The sequence below is a fragment of the Lithobates pipiens genome, unplaced genomic scaffold (assembly GCF_037356315.1).
Source record: "Lithobates pipiens isolate NorthernLeopardFrog02 unplaced genomic scaffold, aLitPip1_a1.2 Scaffold_13, whole genome shotgun sequence".
Taxonomy (NCBI): Eukaryota; Metazoa; Chordata; class Amphibia; order Anura; family Ranidae; genus Lithobates; species Lithobates pipiens.
Window position 1 is genome coordinate 333,115,435 of NW_027507718.1, and position 12,831 is coordinate 333,128,265.

Below are 12,831 nucleotides of genomic sequence, written 5' to 3' on the forward strand. Positions count from 1 at the left end.
AGGTGGAAGTCAAGGAGGATGAACATTTACTCGGTGTGGCAACATTTTCAAAAGCTGCCCAACCCCTTTGCCTCAATATCAAAATCTGTGTGACCATTATGGACATAAGTTTCTTTTTCTTTCAATATTTTTATTCAAGTTTTCAACTTAGAAGTTACAATCTCAGTAATTGACATCATTAAGACACAGAGAAACAGAAGTCTAATAACAATATAACTCCAATTGCATAACAGTACCCATAAGATGACAAAAAAAAGGGAGTCGGTCCGCATATGCATGGCTTAAAAGATAGCCCAAAGAATAATTAAATCAACACATACCAACATCATGTATTTATCTTGCTCTATATGAGAGCGGCATGGCAAGTACTAGAGCCCCACCCCCCAGCCCTCAATTCCCATTCCGGTACTCTAATCAGTATATCCTAATAACCGTACCGTACTCAATGGCACATATGCGGCCCAAAATAAAGAGCTCCCTCAGTAGAGAGGGAAAGATGAAATAAGATCGCTATCATAGACTGAGATAAGTGAAAAAGAGTAAAGAGAGGAAAGAGAAGAAGAAGGATAGAAGAGATAGAAGAGATAGAAGAGAGGATGCACCCCAGCTCCAGGAGGGCCCCCAACCCTAGCGGGCTAGGTAAACCCATTAGACTGTAACCAAATCCCTGATCCACGGACCCCACACTCTGTTGAACCAAGCCAGTCTATCAGTTAGTATTGCCGATAGGCGTTCATTCACCATAATCCAAGACAGTTTTGATTTGAGCAAATAAAAGGGTATTGCTGGTGACCTCCACGATTTAGCTATAGAAACCCTTGCCGCCACAAATATGAAAGCTATAAGCGTGCTCATTGGCCTCGATGCCCCTTCCACGGGGCGCCCCAGCAGCGCATGCAACGGTGACTTCCGAAGGTTCACTCGGGTCAAAGAATAAATAAAATTGTACGTGCGTATCCAGAACCTTCGCACCTTGGGGCATGACCACCATATGTGATACATGGTCCCCTCCGCAGTGCAACCTCTAAAGCACCGCGGGGACGCCCCCGGAGCAAAAGCAGCCACTCGAGCTGGAACCATATACCACCTCAATAACACCTTATAGTTTGCTTCAATCAAAGAAGTATTAATAAGAGCTCTAGATGCATTTTGTACTACCTTATTCCATTCCTCCATTCGCAAGGTGCACTGCATATCTCTTTCCCATCTCTCCATATAAGGCAACTTCTGAGAGGTCGGGAATAAGATATTATATATCATGGAAATAGGACTCTTGTGGTTGTCGTACGTCCTGCAAACGGTTTCCATTGGGGTATATGTAGTGAGATCAGAAGTGCGACTTAATGTTGCCAGAAAGTGCGCTGAGTAAATCGAAAGAACTCCGACCTCGGGAGCTGATATCTATCCTGTAAGGATACTCGTGACAAGGCCCCTTTATGGTCGCATAGATCAGCTATACGCAGCAAACCTTTATTAGTCCACCATAAAAAATCTTGAGGCCGTAAACCCGGGGCGAACAGAGGATTATTAAGCAGAGGGGCTAACGGAGCATGCCTGGATCTGAAGGCGTGGGTGGTCGACAATCTATCCCACAAATTTAGAGAGTAGGACAGGGTCGGACTCATCACCTTGGGTCTATCTTTTGCTTTCATCCAGATTAAATGACTAATCTCTCTTCTAGGGAATTGGGAGGATTCCAACATCATCCAGAGTGGTTTGTCATGGCGTGTATGGAACCGAATTAATTGTGATAACACTGCTGCCTGATGGTATTTAAACAGATCCGGCATGCCCAGGCCGCCCCTCGCTTTGGGTGTGTACATTGTTTGTCTGTTCACCCTAGGTCTACCATGTCCCCATACATAATCTAATAATTTAGCTTGAAATTTCTGGAGCTCCCGCCTATCCATAAGTTTCTTTTTAACCAAGCTGAAGCTGAACTCCAGGAAGATACAAATAAAACACATATTAACCACTTTGCATTTGGGGAAATTTACTACAGTATCTACAATTTTTCATGAAATTAAATTAAGCCTAAAGGCTACATTCACACTAGAGTTTTCAGGTGTTTTTCAAGGTTTTTTTTTTGCAAACATGTCAGGCATTTTTCATCTAGACGTTTTGTTGTAGCCAATGGAAATCGCTTGGGGGAAGAGAACTAAAAAAAATAGTCTGAAAAAAAATAAAAATAAAAAAATGTTCAAACAATATGTTTTCAGGCATTCCCATTGAAATCTGAGGACAAAACCCATTCAATTCTGCCTGAAAAGTAGCTCATGTACTTTTCTGAGTGGCAAGTCACATGTGAACAGGGGCCATTAAAATTATTGGGATTTTGCTTGTTGAGCGTTTTTAAGCTTCAATCAGTTTAGAATTAACTATGAATTGTGGCTCTAGAATAGTTGTGTGGTATAACTGTTTACATAAGCATGCAGAACTCAAGTTTGCATTAGTGTGTATGCGTGGGGTGGTGGGAGGTGCTTTATATCAGTAAATTAATATTATCACCTTGCAGTCAGTGTACAACAGAACTCAGACTGAGGAGGGGAGAAGCAGCACAAGGAGTTATTCCAATGTGCTGCAGTGTAAGGAGCATGGCAATAGGAGGAAAGAGCAGAATGACAGAAGAAGAGGTGACCTCATCAGTCTGCTGCTTCTTAAAGAGGAAGTAAACCCTAATGGGTTTACTTCCTCTTTCATTCCCTGCAAAGGTAAAGCATAATGGACTACTATGCATCGCATAGTAGTCCATTATGTGTCCCTTACCTGACACAGGAGCCAGCGAAGTCACCGCTGACCCCTGTAGTTCCGAGCGTCCATCTTCTTGGTGGGTCTCCGTGGGTCTCACTGCTCTGGCGCTGTGATTCGCCGGAGAAGCGATGACGTCACTCCCGCACGGGAGCCGACACTCGCGGCATATCGCCGCGATCTGCGGCATACCCAGTGCACAGCTGTCTACGGTGCATGTGCCGTAGACAGCGGTGGCTGTCTTCAGGTAAATCTCTCCTAAACCGTATAGGTTTAGGAGATATTTCTTGAACCTACAGGTAAGCCTTAATCTAGGCTTACTTGTAGGTCAAAGTAGTTTGTAAGGGTTTACAATCACTTTAAGTCACTGTGTCACTGTGCAGGTTGGGAAGGACATGTATGGCACAGCTCTTTAAATCTAAGATATGGATAGACAAGAAATCCAAATTCGTTGATATGTAAAACAGATCTCCTATATGCATTTAATTTCTTTATTTAGAAATTTGCCTGGAGTTCAGCTTTGACTGTGCAACTGTGTACAGTTATTATGCAATTACCACATGGTTTGTTTACCTGCTGAACAGGAACTGCACATTGCGTAAACCGGAGTAAAAAAATAGATAAATTAAAAGAGAAAGAAGGCTGAAAAGGATTTAGAAGTGCATCACCTAAAGGCTAACAATCAATGGCCCACAGCCAAAAGAACATCAATCTTTCCGAGGAAAACAGAAGTAATCTAGTGGGAAATATCTAATTTCAGCCTACACACATGACTTAAAGAACAACTAAAGACTCCTGTAAGGCAATCTAAGCAAGGAAAGTATCAAAACACTATGTGAAGCACAAGTCTCTAAAAAGTAAATAAAAATCTTCCTTTATTTTCCCGGACTGAGCCAATCCCTGCTTCATTTGTCTTGTGCCCTGCTGACAGTGGAAGGATTTCAGCAACAGAAACAGTACTGTGAATCCAGGAACGCAAAGTGCAGAACAAGGTGTGGTCAGGTGCCGAATGAAAAGCTACAGGCTGTGATCCAGCAGTGACAATACAATGTTTTCATTCCACTGTAACCAAGCAGGCGACCTAAAAGAGTGAATCTGATAGACTGCAGCATTGTTGCAACACCATGACAAGAAATTGCATTAGTTGTACTTCATCGACAGGATCAACAGATAGTTGTTTTCATTTTGCAGAAGAGCCAAGAGAAAACGAAGTTCAGGTGGTGCACTTATAATTACGTGCCATAGCACATATTGTTTTTTAATGAAGACCAAAGTTCGTTCTACTTTAGCCCTGGTTCACATTGGTACGATTTGACATGCTATTTGACATGTTAAATTGGCGGCAATGGCACTGTCCTAATCGCACCGATTTCAAAAAGTCGTTTCTGTACTACTTTTTGCAATTTTGGGCTGCAATTTACATTGAAAGAAACCTGCACAGATGTCTCTGAAATTGCGGCCGAAATTGGGACGGACATATGTGAGTGAAATCAGCTGAACTCGCACGGCTTCATTCCTGCAGCTCAGTGTTAACCTGGGCTTAAAGTGTTGTAAAGCCATATTTTTTTCCCCTAAAATAATAGACATGTTCTACCTACCTGGCGGCTCCTCACCTCCACTTCTGGAGTCGTTCCCTCTCTCCCCCCCCAACACTGTCCCCTCCTCCTCTTGTGTGAGTGCAAGCGGGCTGCTGTGCATCCATAGACGCACACAAACCCCCCACTCCCTCCTCACTGACTGACAAGCAACCGAAGCCAGCAGTGCATTAAAGCAGAGTACCACCCAAACGTGAAACTTCCGTTCATTTGTCTCCTTCCCCCCTCCGGTGCAACATTTAGCACCCTTCTGGGGGAATGGAAAACTGCGGCCATTGACGCCACCGGTCGACTCCCTGCCCCCCCCGCCCCGCCACTGGGCCAGTAGGAGAGAGCAGCGGTAACCTCGCTCATGTGCAGTAGGAATCCGGATTGAAGCAGTAATGCTTCACTACTGGGTTCCTTTAATGGCTATGGCGGCAGCACACGACAGCTGATGTAAACTTCAGCTGCGGTGTTGACATTCCTGGACTCCAGGAGAGGTAAATGTCCTATTACATCCCTAACCTAGCATCAAAATATCACCCAAACCATTCTCTTTGCTTCGCCCAAGACCTCCTGCTCTCTAGCTCCTTTGTCACTTCCTCTCACGCTTGGCTCCAGGACTTCTCCAAAGCCTCTCCTTTCCTCTCTAACTTTTTATCCAAATCACTTCAGCCATCACCCATTCTGCACACCTTTAGTCGATCCCCCAAAAACTAATCTCTTTAGGGAAACCTATGCTGCCTCTACCTAAAAACTGAACTTTTACATTTTTTCGTCAGATCATCCCATCACAGCTATTACATTTTGTATCAGTTGCCCCTCCCTCTTAGAGTGTAAGCTCTGGTGAGAAGTGCCCTCTTAAAAGAGAAGTGTGGGTTTTCAAAAAAACAAACATTTATACATACCTAGGTAGATGCAGCATTGGTCAAAAGCTAAATCTGCCACTCTAAGATCGAGAGCCAAGCAATCAAAGTCTGCTGATCGCTCAATTCTCAAGTCTGCTGAGGTGACTGTCAGTCAGCTCTGTAATATGCCCATGTGAAGGGGGCAAGAGCGGCTGACTTAGGCTCTTAGCGGCGCACTGAGGCCAAGTGAGCTGCAGGTCTGACATCTGGGTGGATCCTGACATTATTCTTAGGATCCTAGCAGTGTTTGGACCGGCTCTGGGATGTCAGCCGACAGCATACCTTACTCTGCTGTTGGCTGACTCTGGGACACTGGAATGCAGGACTAAGAGCACTCGTGACAATTTTTTTTACACACCCTTTATAATGAAAAATCTGCTTTAAAACGCCTTTAAAAGTCAGCAGCTACAAAAAGTGTAGCTGCTGATATTTAATAATCAGATAGATACTCACTTGTATCACAGTCCAGCGATATAGGTACAGGAAGCCTCACTGCTGCTCCTCCTCTCCGAGGCGCCAGCATTCTAACTGTGGGCGCCTGGCTGTGGCTTCACTTTTGGGTGGAACTTAAGCTCCAGACAAGTGACTATGTCTAGGCGATGTTATCAGTCTGCAGCAGGCAGGAGGAAGAGTTTGCCTAGTCCACCCCCTCCCCCCCAAGTGATCACTGCAGCAAGTCACAAGGTGAGAGTCTGCAGCAGATGTGTGAGATATTTGTGATCACATCCACTTGCTGAACAGACCCCAGGATATACACGACTCTTAGCCATCGTCTCAGTCCAGGAAGTAGAGGACTATCATGGATGATGCCTGCACAAAGACAGTTTCATGCTTCTGGAGAGAGAATCAGATGGAAGCATTGTTAGGACCACTGTCATCGTTGAGAGGTAATAATTACATGTACATAGTTTATATGAAAACTAGGTTCCACTTTAACATCAACAAATACATAACACAACATGAGCATCACTTCATTACCAAAATGTCTGCATCTAATGGATCTATAACAGGTACACTTTAAAAACGAACCATAGCTATGGTCAATGCCTATTGAATGTACTGGTGAGGTAGGAATGCTACTCATGACTGGGCAGATGTAAAGCCTCATAACATCCCGCTGTTATAGTGATAAAGTAACAATCCCTAAATGATGTGCTTTCCAACAAATAATACACAGGAGGTTTCCACATGGGAGAAACATTAACAAGCAGATCAAGCACGTAAAGCTCATTAACGGTGTTTACTAGCCTGATTAAGAATTGTGCATATGAGTAGGTTTCATTCAATAGCAATAAAAATGTATTTTCAGAGAGTATCATAAAGCATACAGCCCTAGCTTACATAAATACGGCTTTATTTGATGATTCATATAAAGTTGGCTAAGCACTGCTTAGTGTTTACAGGCCCAGTGACAGAGCATTCATGGAGCACATATACAGCAGACATGCCTCCAACAACCACCCTAGGGATACATATTTGCATGCTGCCAGGACCAGCTGCTTTGATAACTAGCTATGCTGAATTACTCAAACACTATCAAATTTTATTAAAACCTCATCAAGGGAAGAAATCAAATCACTTATTAAGCTGCACAATTATTGTAAAGCGAGCAGTTTAAATGAGAGGAGGAGATAATGACATTACTGTCTTAACTTAAAGAAATTCTCAATGGTACGATCCTGAGATATTTGGATGGCCTGAAATTTATGCAAATTGAATTCACCCATAATTAGTAATTACCCGCTGCTGAAAAAAAAAAAAAGAAGAGAAAATACCAAAAATAAATAAAATTGCGCTGCACATAATAGATCTGTTATCTAGATCTCAGCCATTCAAAAATTAGGAAAATGATGAAAAAAGTAAATCATTGTTTTTCTGTGAAACTGTCACAGAATTCATCACCAAGAAGATTCTTCTACAGTTATTGTGTGGAGCATTGCTATAAAACTGAATTAGGTCTATAACAAAAGTAGATCCGAGGCAAATGCTAAAGTAACCTCCCCGCTTAATACAGGTTTACATATGTATGGAAATTATTGCAGCTTGCTAGCCCTCATATGCAAAGGTGGCATTTTTTTATTTTCTTTTGTTTCATTTTTTTCCCCAATCATTTTTATTGAAAATTGTACATATCACATTTCAAGACAAAAGATTGTTTACACGAGATAGGCATTTCTGATGTCTTAAAGGGGTTGTAAAGCTTCACTTTTTATTTTCTAAATAGGTTCCTTTAAGCTAGTGCATTGTTGGTTCACATACCTTTTCCTTCGATTTCCCTTCTAAATGTTTTTTTTCTTTGTCTGAATTTCTCACTTCCTGTTTCTCCTCAGTAAACTTCACACCATCATCCGAGTGGTGTTTAGTCAGTCAGAACAGCTTACTGAACAGCTTACCGAGGAGGAACAGGAAGTGAGAAATTCAAAGAAAACAAAGAAAAAAAAACATTTAGGGAAATCGAAGGAAAAGGTAAGTGAACCAAAAATCGGCTCCTTCTTCCAGCTCTTTTACTGGCGATGGCCCGGTCTTCTGTCGCCGCTGTCTTCGCAGCCCTCTGTTCTTCTCCTCTTCTTCCTTGAGATGTTGACTCGTCGCTGTCTCTGGCCGTAATCACAGGGACGTGTTGCGCGGCGACTTATATAGGGACAATGGGCGGGGTCACCTGGTGATGTCCCCTCCCATTATGTCACAGTCACAGCATCCTCTGGGACTGTGACATCATAATGGGCGGGGACATCACCCGGCGATGTCCCTATATAAGTCGCCGCACGCCGCATCCCTGTCATTGCGGTCAGAGAGAGCGTCCAGTCAACATCTCAAGGAAAAAGAGCAAGAAGAACAAGAAGAAGAGAAGGCGGTGGCGATAAAAGACCGGGCCACCGCTTGTAAAAGAGCTGGAAGAAGGCACAGAGGCCCGGAAAGAAGAACCGAAGAGGGGGACAAGACCCCCGAAGAGGGGGACAAGACCCCGAAGTCGGAAGAAGACCCCCGGGCAGCGGCGACGAAGAAGAAAGCCGGGCTCCTCCGCTAGTAAAAGAGCAGAAGATAGCAGAGGAGTCCGGCAAGAAGACCCCCCAAGACGGAAGAAGACCCCCAGAGCTGTGCAATAAATTATTTTAAACCCTTGTGTGTGTTTTATTTACATTTTTTTCACAGGTGAATGGGTAGGGGTACATTGTACCCCATACTTATTCACATAGGGTGGGGGGCCGGGATCTAGGGGCTCCCTTATTAAAGGGGGCTCCCGGATTCCGATAAGCCCCCCCTCCCGCAGACCCCGACAACCAACGGCCAGGGTTGTCGGGAAGGGGCCCTTGTCCTCATCAACATGGGGACAAGGTGCTTTGGGGTGGGGGGCCGTGCAGCCCCCCTCCCTCAAAGCACTGGTACAGCTCAGGAGGGGGGGGGGGGCGCTCGCTCGTCCCCACCCCTTTTCCTGACCAGCCGGGTAGTGTGCTCGGATAAGAGTCTGATATGGACCCGGAGGGGACCCCCAAGCTGTTTTTTCAGCGTAGGGCTTCCCCTTTAAGTCCATACCAGTTGACGGGCCAGCGATGTGTCAATCTCGCCACCTTCGGCGGCGACATTGACTTCCTTCGCTAGTGCCGACTACCTGGAGCCGTGTTCAAAATGAACGGACTTTCCTCCATGTGTGGGCAAGTCCGTTCATTTCAAAAGTACTAAGGACTCCCGCCATCGTCCAAGTGTGTGGCCAGGTCCGCTCGTTCGGAAATTTGGCGGACTTTCCGGCGGTTTGTCCGCCAGACAGACAGTCTTATCGTGTGTACGCAGTATTATATAGGCCAATACAGCCATACATGATACAACCCACAACCAAAAAATAAAATTATATATGGAAAATTAAAAAAAGACACAAAAGAAAACCCAGTATATGGCACGGGGAGTGTAATGAAGTGGGCTGGACAGAATACAAAATCTAAGAGAAAAACGCACAATGTCTCAACCACAACCAAATACACCAAGCATCACTTTATTGTTACTCAGTGATGATGACTCCCTCAAATATTACAGCAAAAACAAAAAAAAAATGTTTTAATGAGAAATAAAAACAATTACTTAAACAATAATAAAATAATTGTAATATCCACACAGAAACACTAGGGGTAAGTTTGAGAGCATATCAATATGGCCAGGTATGATTATTATGGTTGTGGGTTGAACCACAAGACAGGGTAAAGCTTAGGTTTAAAGGGCTAAAGGAATAAAAGGGAAGAGGAGAATGTCAAGGAGAGGGAAAAGATAGAGAAACAATGCAGCACCTGGTATTCCCAGGCAGTCTCCCATCCAAGTATTAACCAGGGTCGAACCTGCTTAGCCTCCAAGATCAGACGAGATTGTGCGCATACAGGGTGATGTGGCCGTAGACCAGTGAATAATAAGGAAAGCAAAGTAAAACTACTCATAAAAATAAGTGATATTCCACTTATGATTCAGGCCCCTTGTTATATGGGTATCTAGTGTGAAGATCCAGAACACCTCCCTTTTTATTGAGAGCTGACCCCTGCTCCCCTACCCGCTTTGGTTTATCCACCCACTCCATAATTTGAATTTTAAGAAAATTAAAATCTGAATCATGAAAAGCAATGATATGGTTAGCAATATTTGTGTTTTTGTTTGCATCTATAACTGAAATATGATTCCACATCCGTTCACACAAAAGTCTAGTAGTCTGACCCACATACTGTACCCGTAAAAACCTACACAACATACCTGGTCTGGCAATTGACTAACTGATGGGAAAAGAACTTCTGTTGCATGAGGTAACCACACAGGCATCACCTATATATTTGCAGCTAGGGCATCTGGAGGAATTACACTTATAAACACCAATGGTTTGGAGCCAAGTCCCAGTATTGTAAACAAAGAAGGGAGTTTGGGACTTTGAATGAGAAGCTCCCTCTCTGGCCCTGGCCCCACACATACTTCACACCATTGTTATCTGTTGCATGCAAATGCTCAAGACTGCAGAGCCTGTCTTTTTTGGATGTGCTTACTGTAACATTAGGTTTAATTATATTTTTGTTTCTTGAAGATACCCTATAGCATCCACCCATGAGGAAGTGTTTTTTTTTTTTTTTTTTTTACACGAAGCACATTGGGCATTCTGGATGTAGCTTTATGCCTCAATAAGATTCATATCTAGATTCTAGATACATATTCTCTATCAATTTTTTCAGCTCCTTTAATCCGGTTTGTGCTGCCAAGTCAAGTTGACATGCGTACATATACGAATTTACATATTTTATATAACTATCTATTCTTGCTTTGTGCTGTTTATGTATATATCTATGAATGTATGATGCCCATGCCATGTATGCAAGTGTACTGTATATATATATATTATTCTTCTACAGGATTTATATAGCGCCAACAGTTTGCTCAGCGCTTTACAACATATACATATATATATATATACACACACACACACATATATAATATATATATATATATATATATATATAAAAAATGATATTTTTTCCACGTTTTGTACTACTGCATTTTATTTTACTACTCATGTCAATTAAACATGTTTATACACAATTTAACCCCTATCAGTCAATAACCTCATTCAAAGTTCCAAACTCCTTTCTTTACCTGAACCAGGGATGGAGGCATTATTTATGTGTCTCATCTAAAGTCCCAAGCTCCCCCCTTTTTTATACAAGTCCCAGTATGAGAAACAGAAGTGAATAAACTAAGTGAAGGCATATGGCTTAACTTGGGAGCCTTTCTAGCCAAAATTCTTCTCCCACGACTCAAAAAAAGATTTGTATGCAGGGCCATCGTGTAAGATGGGTAAGTAAATCTTAATCATAATACATTTTATTTCCTGAAATTCAATGCTATAAGATGTGAAAGACCATAGGTTGTGCATCTTCATTGGTGCAATGGTGGTTAAGATTATTATGGGGGGGAGTTCACCAGCAGATCACTTCTAGACATGTTTTTAACCTTAGCTCACACTCTCCAAAAGGACGATTTATTATGACCGCTCTCTCCCAATTGGTCCTCTATGGAGCATGCCTCCCTATCAAAGTCTTGAAGACTAGAACAGTTATGCCAAATGCTAATAAACTGTGCCTTAATAATGGCTTTGATGACATGACTAGGATAGAATCTGTTCGCAAGGGTAGTTCTTCCTATGGTGGGCACTCGCCGAACGGGAGGAGACCAGAGTGCCGGGGGGGGGGGCGCAAGAAGAAGATTGGGGCTGCTCTGTGCAATGGTTTTGATGAGTATAACATGTTTATTATTTTAAAGTATTTTATTTTAGTTTTTTTGAACTTTTACCTACAGGCAAGCCTATAATAAGGCTTACCTGTAGGTAAAAAAAATATCTCCAAAACCTGTATGGTTTAGGAAATATTCCCCTCACAATGAGCCACTGACTGCAGCGGCGCATACGCTCTGGGGATTCTTGGCTGAAAGCCCAGCAGACGCTGGACCCTGCCGGAAAGAAATCTCCCGCACGCACACATGGGAGTGATGACATTGCGGCTCCAGCCACTCACAGCGCCGAAACCGCGATACCCGGAAGACACGCCGAGGGAACATGTCAGCTCCCTCGGCATGGATCGGGTGAGATGTCGGCGCCTCGTTCTAAGATAAGTATTTCATAATGAGCTAGTATGTGGTGCATACTAGCTCATTATGCCTTTTCCCTTACAGGTCTGGGGGAAAAAAAAAAAAAAAAAAGATGTCAGCGGGTTTACTCCCACTTTAACTTTCAGCTTAGTTCTGAAAGGAGGTAGTTTCTCTGGCAGAGATGACTGATTTAATTTAAAATTTTACTAGAACACAATATTCTCTCTCTAGCGTCTGACAGAATATTACCATTCCCCTACTAAAGGGCTTTATACCAGTTCCTGGGAATTGAAGCCGACACTATTCAGATCAATCATAAGTGAAGGTACCACTCAATAAACGGTATTGCTTTCACTTCCAATAAAAGTGGAAAACCTCACTGGACAATGCAGACCATTCCTATCAGTGCGTTGTTCTGACAAAGGGATCACTTGATCTGAGCAGTTCCCAAGTTATCTAGCAGTCTTGGCACCTTTTTTTTTTATTTTTTTGAGACAAGGGGAGAAGAGGTATACAATGCTTAAAAAAAAAAAAAAAAAATAAAAAAAAAAAAAAAAGAAGAAGGGAGATATGTTATCTTCAGAAAAATCACAGCAATCTACATACGAACCAAGTTTTAGAAAATAATTACTTTCGCCAATGCAGAGCCTATAGTTGTGTATAAATGGCAAGAATAACTACATATGGAATATAAGTATTGTTTTATTCAATAAAGGCAACGTTCAGGTTGCTACTTATAAAAAACACAAATTGTCCCTCTTTGTGCCGTAAAACAATATTGTAATTGCTTCAAAACCCAGGAGACGTTCCAACCAAGACCAAAGATGCTCAATCATGTGTCATTGTTTAAAATGCAAGAATGGTTCAGCTTTTGTATCTACTGTACTTCAGCCATTTGATGCTTTGTAATGGATATCCAATATACCTCATTAAAGTCAGAAAGTAAATAAATCACTGTATTGACATATGTCTTCATTAGGATAATTAACAGTGGC

General features: G+C 42.6%; 1 protein-coding gene across 1 annotated transcript in view; it reads right to left on the minus strand.

The window, feature by feature from the left end:
- The window catches only part of SLC10A7 (solute carrier family 10 member 7), a 303,157-nt gene that overhangs the window by 152,384 nt on the left and 137,942 nt on the right, over window positions 1–12,831 (minus strand). The gene's annotated exons all lie outside the window — the stretch shown is intronic.